General features: G+C 38.3%; 1 protein-coding gene across 1 annotated transcript in view; it reads left to right on the top strand.

Moving 5' to 3' along the window:
- Positions 1 to 13835, top strand: part of AAMDC (adipogenesis associated Mth938 domain containing) — a 36268-nt gene that overhangs the window by 11838 nt on the left and 10595 nt on the right. The window lies entirely within an intron of this gene.

The raw sequence follows: 13835 nt of genomic DNA, 5'->3' as shown, positions 1-13835 counted from the left end.
TATACTTAAATCACCTCCAAAGAAAACCCTATAACCACTACCAGTCACTTCCCATTCTTCGCTCCCCCCTGGCAACTACTAATCTACTTTCCATTATAGATGTGCCCATTCTAGACATTTCATATAAATAAAATCATTCACTTCTCTTAAGTATATACCTAGGATTGGAAATGCTGGGTCATATGGTAACCCTATGTTTAACATTTTGAGGTGCCAGACTGTTTTCCAAAGCAGCTGCACCATTTTATATTTTAGATTTTAGGAATGTATGACAGTTCCAATTTTTCTAAATCTCTCACCAACACTTAATATTGTTTGTTTTGTTTTTGTTATACCATCCTAGTGGGTGTGAAATGTTATCTCACTGTGGTTTGTCTGCATTTCCTTGTATTGCACTTCCTACACTATTCTCAGTGTGCCATGTAGCAGGTAGAGTCTCCATTCCATGAGTGGAGGTTGGTAAAAGAAGGGAGCCCCTACCTCTTAGGACTTAGCCTCAGCACTAGACAGCTGGGGACAGGATGAGAAACACTGAATTCTGTTTCTCCCAGGAATAAAACCTTCCAGCTGGTAGCTGAGAGAAGAAATAGCCCTATGTTCTTGGCTACAGCAGTCTGAAGTGTAGCCTCCATCTCACTGAGCTGGGAGCAAGGAGGCAGGCAGAAGTCTTTCTTTAAATACCACAGATTCTTACCTTGCCTGCCAAATGTTTTTATATTGTCTTGAATAGATGTTTCTTCATTTGCTGTTTGCTCTTAGGACCATTTCCAAAGGCTTTGAATGGTATGGGTTTTTTTTGGTTTTTTCTTTCTTTCTTTTTGGAGTTTTTCTTAACTCATTTTACCTTTTTTTTTTTTTACATTGTTTTCTTTCTTTTTTCTTTTATTTTTTTTTTTGCAGGGGAAGATTCGCCATAAGCTCACATCTGTTGCCAATCTTCCTCCTTTTTTCTTCCTTTTTCCCCCACAAAGTCCTAGTACATAGTTGTGTATAGTTGTAAGTTCTTCTGGCTCTATTCTGTGAGCCACCACCACAGCACAACTACTGACAGACGAGTGGTGTGGTTCCATGCCCAGGCACCAAACCCAGGCTGCTGAAGTGGAGTGCTCTGAACTTAAACTAGGCCATCAGGGCTGGCTCTGTTGTTTCCTTTAATAATTTTCACTTATAAGCAGGTAGTGGAGCTCTTCATGCTGTAATGATGGAAGTTGATCCTTCAGTTTTGAAGGATAGTTTTGCTAGATATAGAATTCTTGATTGACAGTCTTTTTCTTTTAGCACTTGGAATATGTCATCCCACTTTTTTTGGCCCAATTGGTTACTAACAAGAAATCAACTCTTATTTAAGTTCCCTCAGACTTGACAAGTCACTTCCGTCTTGCTGCTTTCAAAATTTTCTCTTTCTGTTTAGCTTTTGACAGTTTGACTATGATATGTCTACATGTGGATCTCTTCGACTTCATCCATTGTTTCTTCAAATATTCTTTCTGCCTCTTCTATCTCTCCTCTCCTGTGACACCCATTATGAGTATATTGGTATGTTCCGTGGTGTCACTCAGGTCTCTGAGGCTCTACTCATTATTGTCTTGATTCTTATTTGTTTTCTTTTTTTCAGATTGGATAATCTCAGTTGACCTACTTTTCAGTCTTGCTGATTCTTACCTACTTTTGAGCCCCTCTAGTGAAATTTTCATTTCTGTTATTGTACTTTCCCACTCTAGCATTTTTATTTTGTCTTTTAAATAATAATTTCTGTGTCTTTCTTGATAGTCTTCATTTGGTGAGATATTGTTCTCACACTTTCCTTTAGTTCTTTGGATATGTCCTGAAACAGTGATTAGACACAGCTTTCCTTACATGCCTGGAACGAACAGGTGTTCTAGTTTTTGCTGAAGGGCTCTGTATGCAATTTGGTGTAGGCAGTCAACACCCAACCAAGCAGTTTAAAACTCTGCCTCCTTCTTGCTCATGCAGAGTCTCAAGGTTGGCCAGAATTTTGACCTTAGGGCATTCTCATGTCTTTCCTGAGCATGTATACAACCCTGGACATGTGTATGGCCTTTTCAATACCAAGGTTCATATCAGAGCTTTTCAGACACTCTCTGGACATCTCATTTCTCAGTTTTCCCTTTTGAGTTTCTTGGTTAGCCTCTTCTTTGCCCTGTTATTTACTACCTTGGCAGCTACATTGTTGAACAATTGTCTCTGACTGTTTTTTGACAAACTTCTCTGGGGGAAAATGGTGGTTTCCACTGGTGGCTCCAAGTCAGATCAAATAAAAATGGCCTATGAGGGGGGGATCTTCCGGGGAGCCACCAGGCAGGTCAAATAATGACAGTTCTCTGGGAATGGGGATTTGAATGAACTTTAATTCACTGTTCCATCTTGCATGACTACCAAGCTGGTGGTTTTCACTGTGATTGCAGGTTTTGCTTTTCAAGGCTACCACAGAACTGGGGATAGGGTAGAATGGAATAGAGCAAATTAAAACTGCACAGTGCTCACTTTTCAGCCATTTTTCTTTAATAAACACCTCAAATTGCTGGAAGCCTTTGTTAATTTCCAGAATACAGAAAAAGTTGATTCCTAACCATTTTGTCCACTGTTCTGACTGCTTTTATGGAGGAGAGGATTTTCAGAGGTTGTTCATCATCATTTTCACTGATGTCACTCAAAAGTAACTATTTAAGATTCATACTTATCCAGTGGTATCTTGGATGTGGCCTTAACTGGCTCTTGAGAACTGATTGTTAAATTTTCAGAAGTGTTATAAGGCAGGTCTTAGTCACAGCCATTATTAAAAACTAAATTCTATAAACTTAAATAAATAATTTAAAACACAGGTACAGGCAAATCTCAATTTATTGCACTTCATTTATTGCACTTTACAGATATTGAAGCATTTTTCACAAATTGAAGGTTTTTAGCCACCCTGCATAGAGCAAATCTATCAGTGCCATTTTTCCAACACCATTTGCTCACTTCATGTCTCTGTGTCACATTTTGGTAATTCTCACATATTTTAAACTTTTTCATTATTATTTTTTATGATGATCTGTGATCAGTGATCTTTGATGTCACTATTGTAATTATTTTGGGGCACCACAAACCACGCCCATAGACGACAGTGAACTTAATAGACACGTGTGTGTTCTGACTGCTCCACCAACTAGCCATTCCCGCCATCTCTCTTCCTTTCCTCAGATCTCCCTATTCCCTGAGACACAACAATATTGAAATTAGGCCAAATAATAACCCTACAATGGACTTTAAGTATTCAAGTGAAAGGAAGAGCCACACGTCTCTCACTTTGAATCAAAAGCTAGAAATGATTTAGCTTAATGCAGAACGCATGTCGAAAGCTGAGATAGGCCAAGTGGCAGCTAGGCCTTTTGCATCAAAGAATTAGCCAAGTTGTGAATTCAAAGGAAAAGTTCTTGAAGGAAGTTAGAAGTGCTATACTGCAGTGAACACACGAATGATAAGAAAGTGAAACAGCCTTATTGCTGGTATGGAGAAAGTTTTAGTGCTCTGGATGGAAGATCAAGCCACAACATTCTTTTTTTTTTTTTTCCAAAGATTTTATTTTTCCTTTATCTCCCAAATCCCCCCAGTACATAGTTGTGTATTTTTAGTTGTGGGTTCTTCTAGCTGTGGCATGTGGGATGCCGCCTCAGCATGGCTTGAGGAGTGATGCCATGTCCGCGCCCATGATTCGAACTGGCGAAAGCAGAGCCCCCGAACTTAACTACTGGGCCAGGGGGCCAGCCCCCCCACAACATTCTCTTAAGCCTAAATCTAATCCAGAGCAAGGCCCTGACTCTCTTCATTTTTGTGAAGGCTGAGAGAGGTGAGGAAGCTGCAGAAGAAAAGTTTGAAGCTAACAGAGGCTGGCTCATGAGGTTTAAGGAAAGAAGCTGTCTCTATCACAAAAATGCAAAGCAAAGGAGCAACTGCTGATGTAGAAGCTGCAATAAGTTATCCTGAAGTGCTAGCTAATATAATTAACAAAGGTGGCTACACTAGACAACAGATTTCAATGTAGATGAAACAGCATTATTTTGGAAGAAGATGCCATTTACAACTTTCATGGTTAGAGAGGAGAGGTCAACGCCTGGCTTCAAAGCATCAAAGGAGAGGCTGACTCTCTTGTTAAGGGCAAATGCAGCTGGTGACTTTAAGTGAAAGCCAGTACTCATTTACCATTCTGAAAATCCTACAGCCCTTAAGAATTATGCTAAATCTGCTCTACCTATGGTCTTTAAATGGAATAACACAGCCTGGATCACAGCACATCTGTTTACAACTTTTGTGAAATATTTTAAGCCCCTGTCAAGACCTACTGCTCAGAAGAAAAGATTCCTTTCAAAATATGACTGCTCATTGACAATGTAAATGGTCACCCAAGAGTTCTGGTGGAGAAATACAATGAGATTAATGTTTTCATGCCTGCTAACACAGCATCCATTCTGCAGCACATGGTTCAAAGAGTAATTTCAACTTTCAAGTCTTATTGTTTAAGAAATTTATTTCATAAGGCTATAGCTGCCATACATAGTGATTCTTCTGTTGGATCTGGGGAAAGTAAATTGAAAACCTTCTTGAAAGGATTCACCATTCTAGATTCCATTAAGACCATTTGTGATTCATGGGAAGAGGTCAAAATATCAACATTAGCAGGAGTTTGGAAGAAGTTGATTTGAACCCTCCTGGATGACTTTGAGGAGTTCAAGACTTCAGTGAAGGAAGTAACTGCAGATGTGGTGGAAATAGTAAGACAACTAGAATTAGAAGTGGAGCCTGAAGTTATGGCTGAATTACTACAATATCGTGATAAAACTTTAACAAATGAAGAGTTGCTTCATATGGAGAGCAAAGAAAGTGGTTTCTTGACGTGGAACCTACTCCTGGTGAAGATGCTGTGAAGATTGTTGAAATGACAACAAAGGGTTTAGAATATTATATAAACTTAGTTGATAAAGCAGTGGCAGGTTTTGAGAGGATTGACCCCAATTTTGAAAGAAGCTCTACTGTAGGTAAAATGCTGTCAAACAGCATTGCATGCTGCAGAGAAATGCTTCAAGAAAGGAAAAGTCAGTTGTTGGGGCAAACTTCTTTGTTGTCTTATTTTAAGAAATTGCCACAGCCACCCCAACCTTCAGTAACCACCACTTTGATCAGTCAGCAGCCATCAATATCGAGGCAAGACCATCCACCAGCAAGAAAATTGCAACTTGCTGAAGGCTTAGATGATGGTTAGCATTTTTTAGCAATAAAATATTTTTTTACTTAAGGTATGTACATTGTTCTTTTGGACATAATGCTATTGCAAATTAATAGACTAAACATAAGTTTTATATCTACTGGGAAACAAAATTCATATGACTCACTTTATTGCAATATTTGCTTTATTGCAGTGGTCTGGAATTAAACATACAAATCTCTAAGGTATGCTTGTAATACTTAAAATTCATTACTTAATTATTTTACTACATTCTGTGCTCTTGAATTTATTAACATCTGTTGTTCTCTCTGTGGTGAAGATATATGTGCTACTGTACATCTCTTACTAACTGCATTCAGTGATGTCACAGTGGTATCTTAAAATCAGCCATGGTGGCAGAATTTACACCACATAAATTGGAAAACACTACATGTTGGGCCTTTTTTTTTTTTTGTCTTTGGAGCTTTATGACTTTAAAAAAAATTTTATGGCCTAAAAACTTAATTATAATAATTTTAATTTATTTCAAATTATAAAGAATAATAGACTTATATACCCATCATTCAAATTTAAAAATAAAACCTTAAAAAATACAGTTGAATTCCTTTCCTTTTCCTCCTCCCTTTGCAATATCCTGAATTTCCTTAATGCTTTTTAAATGTTTGTACGTATCTACAACAGTATTTTGTATTGTTCTTCATCTTCAAATTTTTGTATTAATGGCATCAACTATTGTCTACTTTTTTATTTTGAGGGTTGTTTTTCATACTGAGGTTTTGTTCCACATTTGTTTCTTCTTTTTTTTTCAAAGATATGCATTCTATTTCTATTTGTTTACTAGTTATCTTTAGAATTGTAATGTATTATGTTGAACCATATGAAATTGACATTCTTTTTTTTCTTTCATTCTTTTTTTAAATTATTTTATTGAGGTCATAATGGTTTATAACGTGTGATTTCAGATGTACGTTATTATTTAATAGTTTCTGTATAGATGGCATCATGCTCACCTACAATAGTCTAATTTTTATCCATCACCATATATATGTGCCCCTTTCACCAAGCCTCAAACCCGCTTCCCCTCAGGTAACCACAGATCTGTTCTCTTTATCCATGTGTTTGTTTATCTTTGACATATGAGTGAAATCAAGCAGTTTGTCCTTCTCTGTCTGGCTTAACATAATACCCTCAAGGTCCATCCATGTTCTTACAAATGGGACAGTTTTGTCTTTTTTGTGGCTGAGTAGTATTCCATTGTGTATACATACCACATCTTTATCCATTCATCTGGTAATGGGCACTTGGGTTGCTTCCACATCTTGGCTATTGGCAATAATGCTGCAGTGAACATAGGGGTGAGTAAGTCTCTTTGAATTATTGATCTCAAGTTCTTTGGATAAATACCCAGTAGTGAGATAGCTAGATCATATGGTAGTTCTATTTTTAATTTTTTGAGAAATCTCCATGCTGTTTTCCATAGTGGCTGCACCAGTTTGCATTCCCACCAGCAGTGTATGAGGGTTCCTTTTTCTCAACATCCCCTCCGACATTTGTTATTTCTTGTCTTGTTAATTATAGCCATTCTGACGGGTGTAAGGTAATATCTCGTACTTTTGATTTGCATTTCTCTTATGATTGGTGATGTTGAACATCTTTTCATGTGCCTGTTGGCCATCTGTATATCTTCTTTGTAAAAATGTCTGTTCGTATCCTCTACCCATTTTTTGATTGGTCTGTGTGGTTTTTGTTGTTAAGTTGTATGAGTTCTTTATATATTTTGGGAAGTAACCCCTTGTCAGATATATGATTTGCAAATATTTTCTCCCAGTTGGTCACTTGTCTTTTCATTTTGTTCATGGTTTCCTTTGCCTTGGAGAATCCCTTTAGTCTGATGTAGTCCCATTTGTGTATTTTTTTGTTTCCCATGCCTGAGTAGACTTGGTATTTGAAAAGACTGATGTCAAAAAGTGTACTGCCTATTTTCTTCTAGGACTCTTTTGGATTTAGGGCTTACATACAAGTGTTTAATCCATTTTGAGTTAATTTTTGTGTAAGGTAGGAGATAATGGTCTACTTTCATACTTTTGAATGTGGCTGTCCAGTTTTCCCAACACCATTTATTGAACAGACTTTCCTTTCTCCATTGTATGTTCTTGGCTCCTTTGTCAAAGATTAGCTGTCCATTTCTGGGCTTTCACTTCTGTTCCATTGATCTGTGTGTCTGTTTTTGTGCCAGTACCATGCTGTTCTGATTACTATAGCTTTGTAGTATATTTTGAAGTCAGGGATTGTGATGCCTCCAGCTTTATTATTTTTTTCTCAGGATTGCTTTAGCTATTCAGAGTTTTTGTTATTTCATGTAATTTTTAGGGTTCTTTGTTCTATTTCTGTGAAGAATATCATTGGGATTCTGATTGGGATTGCATTGAATTTGTGGATTCAATCCTTTAGGACATTTTAATTGTTTATTCTTCCAGTCCATGTGCATGGAATATCTTTCCAGTTCTTTATGTCATCTTCAGTTTCTTTCAATAATGTCTTAGAGTTTTCTGTGTATAGGTCTTTCACCTCCTTTGTTAAATTTATCCCTAGATATTTTATTTTTATTGCACTTCTAAGTGGGATTGTATTCTTCAGTTCTCTTTCTGCTAGTTTGTTATGAGTGTATAGAAATGTAGTTGATTTTTAGGGGCCAGCCTGGTGGCGTAGTGGTTAAGTTCACACACTTCCCTTTGGCAGCCTGGGGTTTGGAGGTGCAGATCCTGGGGACGGACCTAGCACTACTCGTCAATCCACACTGTGGTGGCATCCCACATAAAATAGAGGAAGATTGCCACAGATGTTAGCTCAGCGACAGTCTTCCTCAAGCAAAAAGAGGAAGATTGGCAATACATGTTAGCTCAGGGCCAATCTTCCTCACACACACACCAAGAAAAGGAAATACGACTGATTTTTGTAAGTTGATTTTGCACCCTGCAACATTGCTGTAGTTATTCATTATTTCTAGTAGTTTTCTGATGGATTCTTTATCGTTTTCTATATATACGATCATCTCATCCACAAACAGTGAGAATTTCACTTCTTCCATTCCAATTTGGATACCTTTTATTTCTTTTTCTTGCCTAATTGCTTTGCCCAAAACCTCTAGTACTATGCTGAATAGGAGTGGCAAGAATGGGCACCCTTGTCTTTTTCCTGTTCTCAGAGGGGTGGCTTTCAGTTTTTCACTGTTGGATATGATGTTGGCTGTGGATTTGGTCATATATGGCCTTCATTATGTTGGGGGACTTTACTTCTATACTCGTTTTATTGAGAGTTTTTTTCATAAATGAATGTTGGATCTTCTCAGATGTTTTCTCTGCATCTATTGAGATGATGATGTGATTTTTATTCCTCATTTTATTAATGTGGTGTATTACATTGCTTGATTTGCAGATGTTGAACCATCCCTGCATCCCTGATATAAATCTCACTTGATCATGGTGTATGATCCTTTAAATGTATTGCTATATTTGGTTTGCCTGTATTTTGTTGAGGATTCTTGCATCTATGTTCATCAGCAATATTGTCCTGTAATTTTCCTTCTTTGTGCTGTCCTTGCCTTGTTTTGGTTTCAGGGTAATGTTGGCCTCAGATTGATTTAGGAAACATTCCATCTTCTTCCAATTTTTGGAATAGTTTTAGAAGGTTAAGTATAAAATCTTTGAATGTTTGGTAGAATTCTCTGGACAAGACATCTGGTCCTGGACTTTTGTTTTTTGGGAGGTTTTGATTACTGCTTCAATCTCTTTACTGTGATTGGTCTTTTCAGATTCTTTGTTTCTTCTTCTTCAGTTTTGGGAGGTTGTAAGAGTCTAAGAATTTACCCATTTCTTCTAGGTCATCCAATTTGTTGGCATATAGTTTTCTATAGAATTCTCTTATCCTTTGTATTTCTGTGGTATCCATTGTAATTTCTCTTCATTCACTTCTTATTTTATTTATGTGAGCCTTCTCTGTTTTTTTCTTAGTGAGTCTGACTAAGGGTTTGTCAATTTTGTTTATCTTCTCAATTAGTTCTTAGTTGCATTGATCCTTTCTACTCTTTGTGGTGTCTATTTTATTTATTTCTGCTCTAATTTTTATTATTTCCCACCTTATGTTGACTATGTTTGTTTGTCCTTCTTTTTCTAGTTCTGTGAGGTGTAATTTAAGTTTACTTATTTGTGATTTTTCTTGTTTGTTGAAGTGGGCCTGTTTTGCTATGAATTTCCCTCTTAGAACTGCTTTTGCTGGATCCCATAATAGTTGGTATGTTGTGTTTTCATTTTCATTTATCTCTTGGTGTTTTTTAATTTCTCCTTTGATTTCTTCATTGATCCAGTGGCTGTTCAGTAGCATGTTGTTTAGTCTTCACATATTTGTGACTTTCCCAGCTTTTTTCTTGTCTTTGATTTCTAGTTTCATAGCATTGTGGTTGGAAAAGATGCCTGATGTTATTTCAGTCTTCTTAAATTTATTGAGGCTTGCCTTGTTTCCCAACATATGGTCTGTCTTTGAGAATGTTCCGTGTGCACTTGAGAAGAATGTGTATTCTGCTGTTTTTTGGGGTTTTTTTAAAAAAGATTTTATTTTTCCTTTTTCTCCCCAAAACCTCCCAGTACATAGTTGCATATTTTAGTTGTGGGTCCCTCTAGTTGTGCCATGTGGGTCGCCGCCTCAATGTGGCCCGACGAGCAGTGCCACGTCCGCACCCAGGATCCAAACCAGAGAAACCCCAGGCTGCCACAGCGGAGCACGCGAACTTAACCACTCAGCCATGGGGCCGGCCCCTGTTCCGCTATTTTTGATGTAGTGTTCCATATATATCTGCTAAGTCCATCTGGTCTGGGTTTTCATTTAAACCCACTATTTCCTTGTTGACTTTCTGTCTGGATGATCTATCTATTGATGTCACTGGGGTGTTGGGGTCCGCTACTATTATTGTGTTTCTGTTAATTTTTCCCTTTAGGTCTGTTAATAGTTGCATTATATACTTTCCTGCTCTTGTGTTAGGTGCATATATATTCATAAGTGTTAGGTTCTCCTGTATATATATTCAGAAGTGTTATGTCATAAGTGGAATGTCCCTTTTATCATTATGTAGTGCCCCTTTGTCTCTCACTGCCTTTTTTATCTTGAAGTCTGCTTTGTCTGATATGACTGTGGCAACACCTGCTTTCTTTTGCTTGCCATTCTTTTGGAGTATTCTCTTCCATCCCTTCACTCTGAGCCTGTGCTTCTTTACAGCTGAGATGTGTTTCCTGGCGGCAGCATATTGTTGGGTCTTGTTTTTTATTCCAACACACCACTCCTTTTTTTTTTTTTTGTGGAAGATTAGCCCTGAGGTAACATCTGCCACCAATCTTCCTCTTTTTTGCTGAGGAAGACTGGCCCTGAGCTAACATCCATGCCCATCTTCCTCTAATTTATATGTGGGATGCCTACCACAGCGTGGCTTGACAAGCCGTGTGTAGGTCTGCACCCAGGATCCAAACTGGCAAAGCCCAGGCCACTGAAGCGGAATGTGCTAACTTAACCACTGCACCACCAGGCCAGCTCCCACTCTGTGTCTTTTGATTGGAGAATTCCATCTATTTACATATAGAGTGATTATAGAGTGATTATTGATATATGAGGGCTTAATATTGCCATTTTATCTCATTTTCTGGCTGTTCTATATTTCCCTTGTTTCTCTTCCCTTGTATTTCTTTTTTTTTTTTTTATGACAAAGATTAGCCATGAGCTAACATCTGTTTCCAATCTTGCTCTTTTCTTTTGCTTGAGGAGGATTAACCCTGGACTAACATCTATGCCAGTGTTCCTCCACTTTATATGTGGGTCACTGCCACAGCACAACTGACGAGTGTTGTAGGTCCATACCAGCGATCCAAATCTGTGAACCTGGGCTGCAGAAGTGGAGTGTGCAGAACTTAACCACTATGCCACAGGGCCAGCCCCTTCCCTTGTATTTCTGACTGCCATTTCAGTTTGGTGGTTTTCTCACTATTTATGATTTCTGTCTCTGTTCCAAAGTTTTGTTTAGTGGTTACCATGAGGTTTTTATAAAAGATCTCGTAAATGAGTCCATTTTCTGATAGCCTCTTATCTCCATTAGCCTAAGTAGGTTCCATCCTTTTCCTCTTCCCTAAGTTATTATTGTCACAAATTATTCCTTTTTGTGTTGTGAGTTTGTGATTAAAATGAAGTGTTCATAGTTATTTTTGATGCTTTCCTTCCCTTTATTTTTTATGTTATGATTGTTTGCTAACCTTTCTGATAGACAACTGCACATTTCTGATTTTGTCTGTCTGTTTATCTCCTTGCTCATGGCTTTGTAGACCTTTGCCTTTTTGTATCAGGTATGAGGGCCTTCTTGATCATTTCTTATATGGGAGGTCTAGTGGTGCTGAACTCCCTCAACTTTTGTTTATCTCAGAGAGTTTTTATTTCTCCATCATATCTGAAGGATAATTTCACTGGATAGAGTATTCTTGGCTGGAAATTTTTGGCTTTCAGTATTTTGAATATATCATTCCGATCTCTCCTAGCCTGTAAAGTTTCTGCTGTGGAATCTGCTGAAAGCCTGATAGGGGTTCCTTTGTAGATTATTCTCGTCTGCCTTGCTGCCCTTAATATTTTTTCCTTGTCATTGACTTTTCCCAGTTTTACTACTATATGCCTTAGGAAAGTCTTTTTGCATTGATGTAATTAGGAGTTCTGTTAGCTTCATATATTTGTAAGTCCAGTTTCTTCCACAGGTTTGGGAAGTTCTCAGCTATTATTTCTTTGAACAGCTCTCTGCTCCTTTCTGCCTCATTTTTCCTTCTGGAATACCTATAATCCTTATGTTGCATGTCATAATTGAGTCTGATATTTCTCAAACAATTTCTTCATTTTTATCTCTAAATTACTAGTTTTGTCCTCCATAATGTCAGCTGTATTTTTTAAGGTTTCTAGATTGGTTTTTATTTCATTCATTGTGTTCTTCATCTCCAGAATTTCTGTTTGGTTTTTTTAAGAGATTCAGTCTCTTTTTTGAAGAATTCCTTCTTCTCATTAATTTTATTCCTGCGTTCATTAAGCTCTCTTTCTGAGTTTTCTTGTAACTCATTGAATTTCTTTATGACAACTATTTTGAATTCTCTATCATTTAGATTGTAAACTTCTGTGCCTTCAGGATTGGTTTATGGATACTTGCCATTTTACTTCTGATCTGGAGTGTTAATGTATTTCCTCATGCTGGTTGATTGGGTGGATCTTTCCCTGTGCATAGTGCTAGTATCACGTCACAGATTCCACTTGCCACCAATCTGGGGGGGTGGGGGGGCGCGGGGTCAGAGCTGTGTTTTCTGAACCTGCCTTGTCTGCTGGCAGTTTTACTGATAGTGCTTGTCGTTGTTTGCCTGCTGCGTGCAGCTGCTTGGTGGGTCACATGCACATGTTCAGGTGCTCTGGTGCAGATCCACTGCCTTGGCTGGGGACCAGCCAAACTGGTACGCTAGTTGTGGAGGGCACATTTTTCAGTGTGCATGGGCCCTCTCTGCACTCATAGGCAGTTCTCCTGGTCTGCTGTACTTGGTAGGGGTGCCCACCCAGTGGCTGAGCTGAGCCACTTGGTGCAAAGCATTCCTGTGGGCCAGGCTACCACTCTGAAAGCAAAATCATTTGTGCAGGCCTCCCTGTACCCCCGCCTCCTCTTTCAGTCACGCACTGGCTGCTACCTGAGGACCTGCAACCTAGCATCACTGGTGCTGTAGAGGTGGAGGGGATCCACTCACCTCCTTCTACTGCTTCCTGGGGATCCAGTACCCCCACCATCAGACGTATGGCTGCATGGATCTCTCAGACATCCTATAGTACTTTGTAGGGAATCTTCTGTTGATTAATGAATGTCATTTGTTTGTATCTTAGCGGGGGGAGAGACTAAGGGAACAGCTCACTCTGCCATGATACTAACATCAGTCCTCTGAAATTGACATTCTTGTAGGTCAATATTTTTTAGATAAAAAGTTGAATATCAGCAGTTTCATGTAGATCATCCTAATATCATAACAGTCTAAGATTAATTTTTATCTTTATCTCAGAACACTTTCCTCTCATCACTTCCCTTCAATCTTACATGTTATCATTATATAATAATTTAGTTCCTTCAAAAGTAGATATTTTCTTACTATATTTTTTAGTTTATTAAGATATTTTGTTTTTTAATTATCATAGTCAATGTTTCTTTATATTTACCCACATGTATACCAGTTTCCTTGCTTAGCATTCCTTCTTGCAATTTAGATCTCTTGGCATCAATTTCTTTTTCTTTTCTTTTTTTTTGAGGAAGATTGGCCCTGAGCTAACTACTGCCAATTCTCCTCTTTTTGCTGAGGAGGATTGGCCCTGAGCTAACATCTATGCCCATCTTCCTCTACTTTATATGTGGGACGCCTACCACAGCATGGCGTGCCAAGCGGTGCCATGTCTGCGCCTGGGATCCAAACTGGTGAACCCCCATCTGCCGAAGCAAAACGTGCACACGTAACCGCTACGCCACCAGGCCAACCCCAATTTCTTTTTTTTTAAATCACTATCCTTTACAAGT

The sequence above is a fragment of the Equus przewalskii genome, chromosome 6, assembly GCF_037783145.1.
Source record: "Equus przewalskii isolate Varuska chromosome 6, EquPr2, whole genome shotgun sequence".
NCBI classification, from domain to species: domain Eukaryota; kingdom Metazoa; phylum Chordata; class Mammalia; order Perissodactyla; family Equidae; genus Equus; species Equus przewalskii.
Note: the sequence above shows the minus strand (reverse complement) of the source record. Positions and strands in the feature narration are given on the sequence as shown.